This window comes from Moschus berezovskii, chromosome 15, assembly GCF_049115385.1.
Source record: "Moschus berezovskii isolate FMDL1 chromosome 15, NW_MosBer_1.0, whole genome shotgun sequence".
In the NCBI taxonomy this organism is placed as follows: Eukaryota; Metazoa; Chordata; class Mammalia; order Artiodactyla; family Moschidae; genus Moschus; species Moschus berezovskii.
The window spans coordinates 13,390,578-13,403,023 of NC_142474.1; the positions used below are offsets into that span (position 1 = coordinate 13,390,578).

At 43.9% G+C, this 12,446-nt stretch overlaps 1 protein-coding gene across 13 annotated transcripts in view; it reads left to right on the plus strand.

Annotated features, from left to right (window-relative positions):
* Nucleotides 1-12,446, plus strand: part of CHD6 (chromodomain helicase DNA binding protein 6) — a 203,300-nt gene that overhangs the window by 54,953 nt on the left and 135,901 nt on the right. The gene's annotated exons all lie outside the window — the stretch shown is intronic.

Consider the following 12,446-nt stretch of genomic DNA (forward strand, 5'->3'; position numbering starts at 1 on the left):
CAGGAATAGCTTACCAAGTTTTTGTAAAGAGAGAAGTGCTCACTTCTTTATAGTTCACGTATTCATTATTTTCAGTTAAACTAAAAGCATTCTCTCACAGACCTCCTGTTTATCACGATCTGCGTAGGTTTTCTCCTGCAGAAAATAGTGAGCCTCTCAGCTGTTCAGCGCCATTTGGTTTCCTGAAGGGGACAGGAGTTGACAAAACATTTGGCCCGTGTGACCCATCCTGCTAAGATAGTTTTCCTCAGTTGGTCTTACAGTTCTGTGTTCCAGGTGGTTCCCTATTCAGAGCAACCCAGAGACCTAAGCCACTCAGGCCCAGGGAGGTGAGATGAGGGGACCAGCCTCGATCTCCTGGAATTGGGCTGGATTTCCTTGTACAGAATTGATGACAACCTGGTAGCCGGGGAGGTCTGAGTCTCTGCCCTTCAGCTGGAGCCCGTGCACAGAGGCTGGGTGGGCCGGACACTTCCCTCTCTGCTTCTGCAGAGCACTCCCTAGTCAGATGCAGGGCGGTCTAAGGATATGGTTCCAAGGGCGACCCTCTGTTCTGTCTCCAGCAGATAGGTCCTTGTGAAACCAAACTGAAACAGCCTGTTCTAGGAAATGATTGACTCATCTGCTGCCTAAAGGCTGTCTACACTCCCGACTTCTTCCTGTCCTAGCTCTTTAGAGTCAAAAGTTAGCAGACAAACAAACAGTGCAGAGTATGCAGTTCCATCTGCCAGAATTTTCTGCTATGGATATACTCAGACAAGTGTGCAAAACTGGGTGTACGGCTTCGTGGCTGCTTTGTTTATAAGAGCAAAAATAGAAAAGAACTTACATGTTCATCAAAAAGGGGACTACAGGAAGGCTTCATTTTACTGTGCTTTACAGATACTGCTTTATTATTTTTTTAATGGAAGGTTTGTGGTACCCCTGCCTTGAGCAAGTCTAACAGGGCCATTTTTCCAGTAGCATTTGCTCACTTCATGTCTCAGTGTCACGTTTTGGTAATTCTCTTAATATTTCAGACCTTTCCATTGCTATTTTATTTGTTATGGTGATCTGAGATCCGTGATCTTTGGTGTTACTATTGTAATTGTTTTGGGGTGCCAGGAACTGCACCCATGTGAGACAGTGAACTTCATGGATAAATGTGTGTGTTCTCCCTGCTCCACTGACTGGCTCTTCCTCCACCATTCACCTTCTCCTCTGGCTTCTGAGCCCAAGAAACAGCCATTCCTTGAGACACAGCAATTTGGAAATTAGGCCATTTAATAACCCTACAGTGGCCTCTAGGTGTTTGGGTGAAAGGAAGAGTTGCTTGGCTTTCATTTTCAATCAAAAGCTAAGGGTGACTAAGTTTAGTGAAGAAGGCACATGGGAAGTAAAAACAGGCTAAAATCGAGGCCTCTTGTGCCTAACAGTTAGCCAGGTTGTGAATGTAAAGGAAAAGTTCTTGAAGGAAATTAAAGGTGCCACTCCAGTGAACACATCAATGATGAGAGCGCATAGCAGGCTTTTAGCTGATGTGGAGGAAGTTTCAGTGGTCTAGGTGGAAGGTTCTCCTGAGTCAGAGCCTCATCCACAGCAAGGCCCTAACTCTCTTCAATTCTATGAAGGCTGACAAAGGTAAGGCAAGTGCCCAAGAAAAGTTTAAAACTAGCAGAGGTTGGCTCATGAGGTTTAAGGAGAGAAGCCATCTCCATAACATAAGAATGCAAGGTGAAGCCGCAAGTGCTGATGTAGAAGCTGCAGCAAGTTATGCAGAAGATCTAGCTCATGTAATCCGTGAAGGTGACTACACTAAACAACAGATTTTCAATTTAGACAAAACAGCCTTCATTGGAAGAAGATGCCCTTTAGGACTTTCATGGCTAAAGAGGAGAAGTCAGTGCCTGTCTTCAAAGCTTCAAAAGACAGGCTGACTCTCTTGTTAGGGGTTAATGTAGCTGGTGACTTGAAGCTGAAGCCAGTACTCATGTGCCATCCTGAAACTACTAGGATCCTTAAAAAGTGAGCTGAATCTACTCTGCCTATAGTCTCTAAATGTGAATGGCATAGCCTGGGTGATAACACATGTGCTTACAGCATAGCCTGCTGTTGAGTCCTACTGCTCAGGGAAAAAATGACTGCTCATTGACAACGCTAATGGTCACTCAAGAGCTCTGATGGAGTTGTACGGCGAGATTAATGGTGTTTCCATGTCTGCTAACACAGCATCCATTCTGCAGCCTTTGGATCAAGAAGTAATTTGACTTTCAAATCTTACTATTTAGGACATGTATTTTGTAAGGCTCTAGCTGCCATTGGTAGTGATTCCTCTGATGGATCTGGACAAAGCAAATTGAAAGCTTTCTGGGAAGGATTCACCCTTCTAGATGCCATGAAGAACATTTGTGATTCACAGGAAGAGGTCAAAAGTGTCAGCATTAACAGGGATTTAGGAGAAGTTGATTCCAACCCTCATGGGTGACTTGGAGGGGTTCAGGACTTTAGTGGAGGAAATAACTGCAACTGTGGTGGAGAACTACAAGTGGAGCCTGAAGATGGGACTGAATTGCTGCAATCTCATGGAGAAGGCAATGGCACCCCACTCCAGTACTCTCACCTGGAAAATCCCATGGACGGAAAAGCCTGGTAGGCTGCAGTCCATGGGGTTGCTAAGAGTTGGACACGACTGAGCGACTTCGCTTTCACTTTTCCTTTCATGCATTGGAGAAGGAAATGGCAACCCACTCCAGTGTTCTTGCCTGGAGAATCCCAGGGACGGGGGAGCCTGGTGGGCTGCTGTCTGTGGAGTCGCACAGAGTCGGACACGACTGAAGCAACTTAGCAGCAGCAACAGGAAACCAAAAACTCTGTGTGATTCACTTCACTGTGATACTTGTTTTATGTGGTGGTCTGGAACTGATCCTGCAGTGTCTATGAGGTAGGTCTGTGTTTACATCATAGCCAGTGCCAGTGGAATATTATGCTGCTGTTCAAAAGAAAATATTACTTGAGAACCCCAAACCTTCAAACTATTGTCATTTATGATACATAGGCAAATTTATAATTCTTAAAGCAATCTGCATATTTAATTTTTAAAACACTATTTAAAGTAAGCTTCTATGTCAGTAAAAAACAGTTCAGTTCAGTCGCTCAGTTTTTGTGACCCTGTGGACTGCAGCACACCAAGTTTCCCGTCCATCACCAGCTTCCAGAGCTTGCTTAGCCCCATGTCCGTCAAGTCGGTGATGCCATCCTACCATCTTATCCTCTGTTGTCCCCTTCTCCTCCTGCCTTCAATCTTTCCCAGCATCAGGGTCTTTTCCAGTGAGTCAGTTCTTCACATCAGGTGGCCAAAACAAACAAACAAAAATGTTCTTTATCAAAATCATTCCAACATGAATTTTCAAAGTCACATTAAGACCTTTGATATGTCAGCTGGCTATTACATAGCCTCAGTGAGATGGGTTTTCATTTAGACCTCATAGTCAGTGTTGATGGATAGTGCAGGGTTCTTACTTAAAAGTTAGGTGGGGTGGAGAAGCAATTTAATTAAGTGGAGCAGTTGCTCCTGCTTCTCTTCAGGTACTGCTGATAGGCCATACAGATGCCTGAACTGCAGGATGCTGCCAAGCATGAAAATGAAAAAAACCTTCCCGCCAAAGCAATCCACAGGCTCTCAAACCGATCTTTGGACATACCTTAGCATATTTTCCATTTTTGTTACGGCCCTAATTCCTTTTGTGCTCTGAAACGTATCCTTGAGAGGTCAGAGCAGAGTGACTGTATAGGAACGCTGACTGCGTGACGCATGATAGGTGAGACCAAGGTGACGGAGCCTGAAGAAGGGGAGGTTCAGAAGGATCTCGTGGAGAAGAGGCTGGCTGGGTCTGTCTCGTCTGTGGATGAGCACGGACACGTGTGGAGAGTTACGGGCGGGCAGGGTGTAGCTCCAGCTGAAGAAGACTGTCCTGAGAAGCTGAGCTGTGCAGCCGTGTCCTGTGTCTTGTGGGCAGTAAGCCCCCTGCCCCTGGAGAGGATGGAGAGCCGTTCACTTGGGTGTCAGAGGCCAGGAGATGGGAGCCTGGGCTAGATGGCCTCCGAGGTCCATCCTCACTAGAATCCTAGGGTTTGCTGTGTATGGTGTTTGTCTGTTGATACCAGAATAAAAAGTATTTTTAAGCAGATACAATTTTTAATTAAAATACGTAATTATATATTACATACTGGTTCTTTCAGCTCATGTTACTGATGTTACTCAGTATGTCACTAGCTGAGGCAGACACAAGGCAACTTTTCAAAAACAGAAATAAGCTGCTGAGTTTTAAATTCTGTGAATAAAGTGACTGTGAGTCTGTTTACATGGAGGAAACACTGAAATAAAGACTACCACGTTTCAACAGTGAATAGCATCGCCTCGTCTCCTTTCCTGGCCAGAGGAGTCTGGGAAGCTTTGGTAACAAGGCCTTGGGGCAACATCAAAGTGGCAACGAAAGATCTAGGATCTGTGACATTTCACAAGGGCCGATATGGCTGCAGAGAACTGCCTTGCACTATTTAACTGGGATTCACTCTCGAGAAAACTAGCCCAAAGTTGGTATTCTGAGCATTATGAAAAGAAGTAGAAGTAACAGCAGTGAACTTCTTTCCACTGTTGATACAGTTTATAGTCTTCTCATTAACTCACTGTCTGGTTTCTTAGTTAGCTCATCTTTTTACCCCTGATATGGTTTTGGAAAAACTTTGCAAGTTTGGAGAAACTATATAACACTTAGTGACCAAGGATCAAAAGTTCTCATTTGCGGAGGGAAAAGGAAATACAGTACCCAGTGCTAACAAGATACGTCCTTAAGATGGTGGTTGTAGGTCTTCTGGTAGCTGCCAAGTGCGTATTAGATTTTCTTTAACCCTTATCTTGGGGTCCTTCTGGGTAGTGTTGAGAAGTCTGAGGTCACTTATTTAATCTTAAACATTCTGCTAGATTGATTGATTCTTCATGTATTCTCCCATTCTGTTCTGGGAAACAAATGGATTTGTAAAAAGATGGATAGAAGAGGAAGAAGTTAACAGTTTTCTGGGGAAAGGTTAGGGAGATAGAGTGGTGCTGGGGAGTGGATGATGGAGATAAAGTAAAGGTGCTTAGAGATTCTTGCTAATTCTGATTCTAAGTTTGGTGTACCGGAGCACGAGGCGGCATCATGAAGGAATCGAGAGCAGTGGCTCTTAAAACCAAGCATCAAACCTGGTCTCAAATTGCAATTCTACTGCTCACGAGCTGTGTGACTTTGGGCGAGTTATTAACCTCTCTGAGCTTCTCTAGAAAATGAAGTTGTAGTTGGAACTATAATATCCTTCTCTTAGAGCTGTTTAGAGACATAATCTGTTTAAGAATACTCAGTCCTTAGTAAAATCAGGTGTTATTATGTTCATTGCTGGCATCTATTTTGTTCTTCAGATATCAAAACAGTGCTGAATACTCAGAGTAGCTGTGGCTGATGTGACTAGCTGTGACTAAGCTGTGATATATGAAAAGCACCACTCCCTGTCCGCACATGCACTGTTCCTGACTCCAGGCTGTGGTCTTTCTGGGCTTTGGTATGTGGCAGTGCTGTTGGCCAGGGTTCGCTGAAGTTCTGGGCTCAGAGGCCCTGGTAGCCCAAGCCTGCAGTGAAGTTCCAGGTGGGCCAGGAAGGAAGAGGAAGGAAATTAGTCTTATTTTTCTGTATTTGTTGACCTACTTGGTTTAGAAGATGCCACAAAAACATTCTAGAAGAGGCCTCCCCTAGCCTTGGATGAAGCAAACATCATTCCACTTTGACAGATTTAGAGAATTGAATCATTTTGAACTTTTGGTTTGTCCATTAGGGCCATAGTTGTTTGGAAGTAAAACTGGCAGTTTCTAGAAACAACACTTGTTAACAAACAGGCACTTGTCAAATAACTTCCTTTTCTCTTGTCTTTTCCTGTTAGCATCTAAATTTGATAATCAGCCTGCTCCCCCGCCCCATTTTTGTTACTGCCTGGAATTGACAAGGTTTAGGTTGACTTCCTGGGGGAAGGCAATGGCACGCCACTCCAGTACTATTGCCTAGAAAATCCCATGGATGGAGGAGCCTGGTAGGCTGCAGTCCTTGGGGTCACTAAGGGTCGGACACGACTGAGCGACTTCACTTTCACTTTTCACTTTCACACATTGGAGAAGGAAATGGCAACCCACTCCAGTGTTCTTGCCTGGAGAATCCCAGGGACGGGGGAGCCTGGTGGGCTTCCGTCTATGGGGTCACACAGAGTCGGACACGACTGAAGTGACTTAGCAGCAGCAGCAGGTTGACTTCACCGAAAGATATATTTAGAGATGTTGACTTTCTAAGATTCCTGGAACATTGTAAGATTAAAAACCCAACACCACCCTGTACCCTGTTTTAATGTGGAAACAGAGATGGGGACCAGGAACGACCAGGTTCAGGGGTTTTAGGGTGGGCGGGTTTGGTAGAAATGACATCACCAGAGTGTTGGTCGCTCTTCACTTCTGAGCTCACCTGCTCCTCAGCAGCGTTTGACACCTGTGATCGTTCCGTCCTCAGGTGTCTGAAGCCGCACTCTCGCCCTTTCCCCACATATCACTGACCTGATGCTGCTGCTTCTCACGCGGTGCGTAGGTTCTTCCTCGCCTGGGAACCGTAGGCATTAGTGTTCCTCAGGTTAGGCCCTGTTCCCTGTCCTCTCGTTACCCATTCTTCCTGGGCAGTCCAGTGTACTCTTCTGGACATTTCCCTTGGAAAGTATATCCAGGAGCCTCCTGGACACCTGCGTCTACCTTACATACCTAAGGTTTCCACCTTAGATCCCTGAGACTGAACTCTTCCCCTGGTGCTGACCAGCTGTGACTGTGGGAGAAGAGACACAGGATTGAAATGGCTGCTTTACTGCCCAGAGCACAGGACTCTTAGGTGCAGAAGGACTGAATATGCTGAATGCAGGGGTAAAACTCAAGGAACACAGAGGGGACTCACACACACTCTCTCTCTCTCTCTCATACGTAAACACACGCTCACTCACTCTACCTCTCTGATCCTCTCGCTCCTCAGATGAATATGCTGAGTGCAGGGAAAAAACTCAACACAGGGGACACAGACACACACACGCACGCACACACACACACACTGACAACTCTCCAGCAGGGAAAAAAACTCAACACAGGGGACACACACACACACATGCACACGCATACACACACACACACACTGACAACTCTCCAGCAGGGGAAAAAACTCAACACAGGGGACACATACACTGACAACTCTCCAGCAGGGAAAAAAACTCAACACAGGGGACACACACACACACTGACAACTCTCCCTACACACACACACACACACACACACACACACACACACACACACACACACAGACAACTCTCCCTACACATACACACACACACACACACACACTGACAACACACACTGACAACTCTCCCTCCTCAGATGAGTCTTGCTATCTCAGCACAAATCTTTGTGCTGAATGATGAGTGTCCCAGTGCAACTGCAGTGTAAAAAGGCAAGGATATGTGGGGTTTTCTGTCTTTACTGTATTCCACAGTCAGGTAACTATGAGAAATACTTTCAGATGAAAGAGAAGGCAAAAATAGAAGACAATTCTAATTTTAATTGGGAAGTAGGTTTGCCACCTGTAATGTCCACAGACCCAACTTGTTAATAGGAGCGATTACTTCTTATTTTGTATTTTAATTTTTGTTATTTGAACTTAAAAAAAAAAGACAGGTTTCAAACTTAGTTAAGCTTTTCTGCTTAATTTTATATTTAACTGATTTCTTTAGATTAAGTAAGTCTGCACATAGACCTTGGGCTTCCCTGGTGGCTCAGCAGTAAAGAATCCTGCCTGCCAATGTAGGAAACACAGGTTCAATCCCTGGGTGGGGAGGATCTCCTGGAGAAGGAAATGGCAACCCACTCCAGTATTCTTGCCAGGGAAATCCCGTGGAAGGAGGAGCCTGGTACGCTGCAGTCGATCGGGTTGCAAGAGTGTCGACTAAACATCACCACACGGAACACTTTCTTCTCCCTGGGGAATGTGGGAGGCCCTGAAGCAGACTGACAGCACGGCCCCAGGGGGCCGCTCACCGCCAGGTTGAAGCCGGAGGAAGCGCTTCTGGGCGAAGGGTGTGCGGGGGCCTGTCCGGCCACAGGGCAGAGGGCACCGTGCCCTGCACCCAGTCAGATGTCATTGTGAGCTGGCACCTGTTGTAGTCTGCCTTCGATTCCTGAAGCCCGATGACTTGGAGGAGCGTGGATTGTCTGGCAAACAGTTTTTCCTGTTTATCATTCAAAGTCTTTAAAATTTTTCTGCTAAACATCCATGTGAAAAGTTTATCTGTGGCAAATATCATGAAAGTATTACTCTCATTTTTGAAAATCTAGATGTCTATGTATTAAAAAATTACACAGCCTCAAATGACTGTTAACATTTTGTTTATTTTCTTCTTTCTTCTGTACACAGGGTTGTCATTTTTGCTTTCATGTACAATTTTGTAGAGTTTTTTCTTTTTCTCAAATTGAAAATATTCATTTCACCCAATAACCACATGACTGAGTTTTACTACAAGCCACAAAAATGTTGGGGAACACCACAAAGTCACTGTCTTATAAAGCTAACCTTCTAATCACGGGAAACAGTTAAAGACAAACAGTTAATAACTTTGAGAAAGTTTTAGGAAAAAGAAGTGAAACTTGCCCACAGTCTTATCTCCCAGACATAATGATGGTATGTGTCCTAAAATTTATTTTAAAAAGCTAGTGTTGATGTTGCATTTTTTAAAAATGAGATTAGATTATATATATATATATATTATTTTACCAGATGTTGTGGACACTTTTTTTAAATGTCAGCTAAAACTTTGTTTAATAATGGCTGTGTAGTATTTTTCTCGGAGAAGGCAATGGCACCCCATTCCAGTTCTCTTGCCTGGAGGATCCCATGGACGGAGGAGCCTGGTGGGCTGTAGTCCATGGGGTCGCTAAGAGGTGGACACGACTGGGCGACTTCACTTTCACTTTTCACGCATTGGAGAAGGAAATGGCAACCCACTCCAGTGTTCTTGCCTGGAGAATCCCAGGGATTGGGGAGCCTGGTGGGCTGCCGTCTATGGGGTCGCACGGAGTCGGACATGACTGAAGCGACTTAGCAGCAGCAGTATTATTCTATGTGGATGTCCTGTTAATTTAAGCATTTTCCCAAAGGTTGACAAATAAGGTATTTATGGTCTGTTTATTTATTTGGCCATGCTGCGTGGTTTGTGAGAACTTGGTTCCCCTGCTAGGGACTGAACCCAAGCAGTCCGGCGGTAAAAGCGCTGAGTCCCTAACCACTGGACTACCAGGGAATTCCCTATGTTTCCTTTTAAATAGGATATTTATTTTTATTCCATTAAAAAACAGTTCTGTATCAGATGTTCTTACATATAAACTTTGGAGTTTCTAAATGTTTCCCTTAGTTTATGTTCTCCAAGAGAAATTGCTCACTTAAAAGCATATCCGTGATTAAAATTTTAGTATTTTTGCTACTCTCCCCTGCAAAAAGGCTTTCACTAGTTAACACTGGGGACTTCCTTGGTGGTCCAGTGGTTAGGACACCATGCTTCCACTGTAGGGAGCATGGGTTCAATCCCTGGTCAGGAAACTAAGATCCCACATGCTGTGTGTTGCAGCCAAAAAAAAAAAGCTGATACTCCTGTTAGCAACGTAAGAGAGAGGACCCTTGTCAGTATATTCTTATATTTAATTTTTTTAAGTGAGATATAATTCACATTCTATAAATTCCATATTTAAAACATGTAATTCCGTGGTTTTAGTCTGTTCACAGTATTGTGTAAAGATCACACTATCTGATTCTAGAACATTTTCATCACTCCCAAAAGAACCTTATGCCTATCGCAGATAGTACTTTTTTCTTTCCTCAACCCCTGGCAACTCCATATACCTTCCTTTATGTCTCTATGGATTTGCCTATGTTGGGCGTTTGATGTAAGTGGAATTAGACAGTATATGGTCTTCTGTGCCTGGCTTCTTTCAGTTAGCACAGTTTTTTCAGGGTCTCTCCATTTTGTAGCATGGATGATTTTCTTAGAGTCTGTTTTGACTTTCAAGGACTTGAGTGATTCTTCAGGGGAACAACCCAGAATTTGTCCTTGGATGTCTGTCTGGGAACCTATTTATCTAGATTCAGATCTTTTAAGTGTCTTTTCCAGGAATATTGTAGATTGTTAATTTTGAGCCCAAGAAATATGTTTTATTACTATCAGTGTGGTTTAGGAGTTAACATTATTGTGTGTTTTATCCATCTCTCTCAGCTTCATCCTGGCATCCCTAGATGCGTGATTCTGGTTAAGCAGTCAGTATAATATAAAATGATACTGTTCCTGCGGTCAGTCATCTGCCGTCTGTCCCTTTTAAGGCCATTTTCAAAAGGGGTAATTTAGTGCCCTTCTTGGTGGAAGCTGAAACAGAGACTTCATTTATACTCTTTTGCCTCCCTACCCACCCTCTACCCCCACCCCCGCTGACCTTGAGATACATGGAAGAAATATTTTTTGTCTTATATTTTTAATCCTCAGCAGTTATCTTTTCCAGGCTCCCGACAAGGTTTCTTGAAAATTAAAACAAAAACATTTCTGAGGAATGATTGACTTGCAAGATTATAATTTTATATTTTTGCTTACTAATACCTGCCTTTTGGGAAACTCCCCCCTTTTAAACACTGGTTGATTGTGCTCCTGTCTTGGGTTTCCCTTCTCCCTCCAGGATGTCCCAGCTGTGCCACTTCCTAGGAATATATCTTGACAAACTGCCTTTTTGCTCAACCTCTTGACTTCCCTGGTGGCTTGGCAATAAAGAATTAGTAAGAATTCGCCTGCCAGTGCAAGAGACACAGGTTCAGTTCCTGGGTTGGGAAGATCCCCTGGAGGAGGAAATGGCAACCCACTCCAGTATTCTTGCCGACGAAATCCTATGGACAGAGGAGTCTGGAGGGCTGTAGTCCATGGGGTCACAAAAGAGTCGGACACAGACTTAGCAACTAAACAACTCTAAATCTCAAGACAGATTATTTTATCTGTAAAGTGTGAGATTTTTTTTTGAGTTCCTCTTCACTTTCTGCCATGAGGGTGGTGTCATCAGCATATCTGAGGTTATTGATATTTCTCCCAGCAATCTTGATTCCAGCTTGTGCTTCTTCCAGCCCAGTGTTCCTCATGATGTACTCTGCATGTAAGTTAAATAAGCAGGGTGACAATATACAACTTTGACTTACTCCTTTTCCTATTTGGAACCAGTCTGTTGTTCCATGTCCAGTTCTAACTGTAGCTTCCTGACCTGCATACAGGTTTCTCAAGAGGCAGGTCAGGTGGTCTGGTATTCCCATCTCTTTCAGAATTTTCCACAGTTTATTGTGATCCACACAGTCAAAGTCTTTGGCATAGTCAATAAAGCAGAAATAGATGTTTTTCTGGAACTCTCTTGCTTTCTCCATGATCCAGCAGATGTTGGAAATTTGATTTCTGGTTCCTCTGCCTTTTCTAAAACCTGCTTGAACATCTGGCAGTTCACGGTTCACATATTGCTGAAGCCTGGCTTGGAGAATTTTGAGCATGACTTTACTAGCGTGTGAGATGAGTGCAACTGTGCGGTAGTTTGAGCATTCTTTGGCATTGCCTTTCTTTGGGATTGGAATGAAGACTGACCTTTTCCAGTCCTGTGGCCACTGCTGAGTTTTCCAAATTTGCTGGCATATTGAGTGCAGCACTTTCACAGCATCATCTTTCGAGATTTGAAATAGCTCAACTGGAATTCCATCACCTCCACTAGCTTTGTTTGTAATGATGCTTTCTAAGGCCCACTTGACTTCACATTCCAGGATGTCTGGTTCTAGGTCAGTGATCACGTTATCGTGATTATCTTGGTCGTGAAGATCTTTTTTGTACAGTTCTGTGTATTCTTGCCACCTCTTTTTAATATCTTCTGCTTCTGTTAGGTCCATACCATTTCTGTCCTTTATCGAGCCCATCTTTGCATGAAATGTTCCCTTGCAATCTCTAATTTTCTTGAAGAGATCTCTGGTCCCATCACTTCATGGGAAATAGATGGGAAAACAGTGGAAACAGTGTCAGACTTTATTTTTTTGGGCTCCAAAATCACTGCAGATGCTGATTGCAGCCATGAAATTAAAAGACGCTTACTCCTTGGAAGGAAAGTTATGACCAACCTAGATAGTATATTAAAAAGCAGAGACATTACTTTGCCAACAAAGGTCTGTCTAGTCAAGGCTATGGTTTTTCCCGTGGTCATGTATGGATGTGAGAGTTGGACTGTGAAGAAAGCTGATCGCCGAAGAATTGATGCTTTTGAACTGTGGTGCTGGAGAATACTCTTGAGAGTCCCTTGGACTGCAAGGAG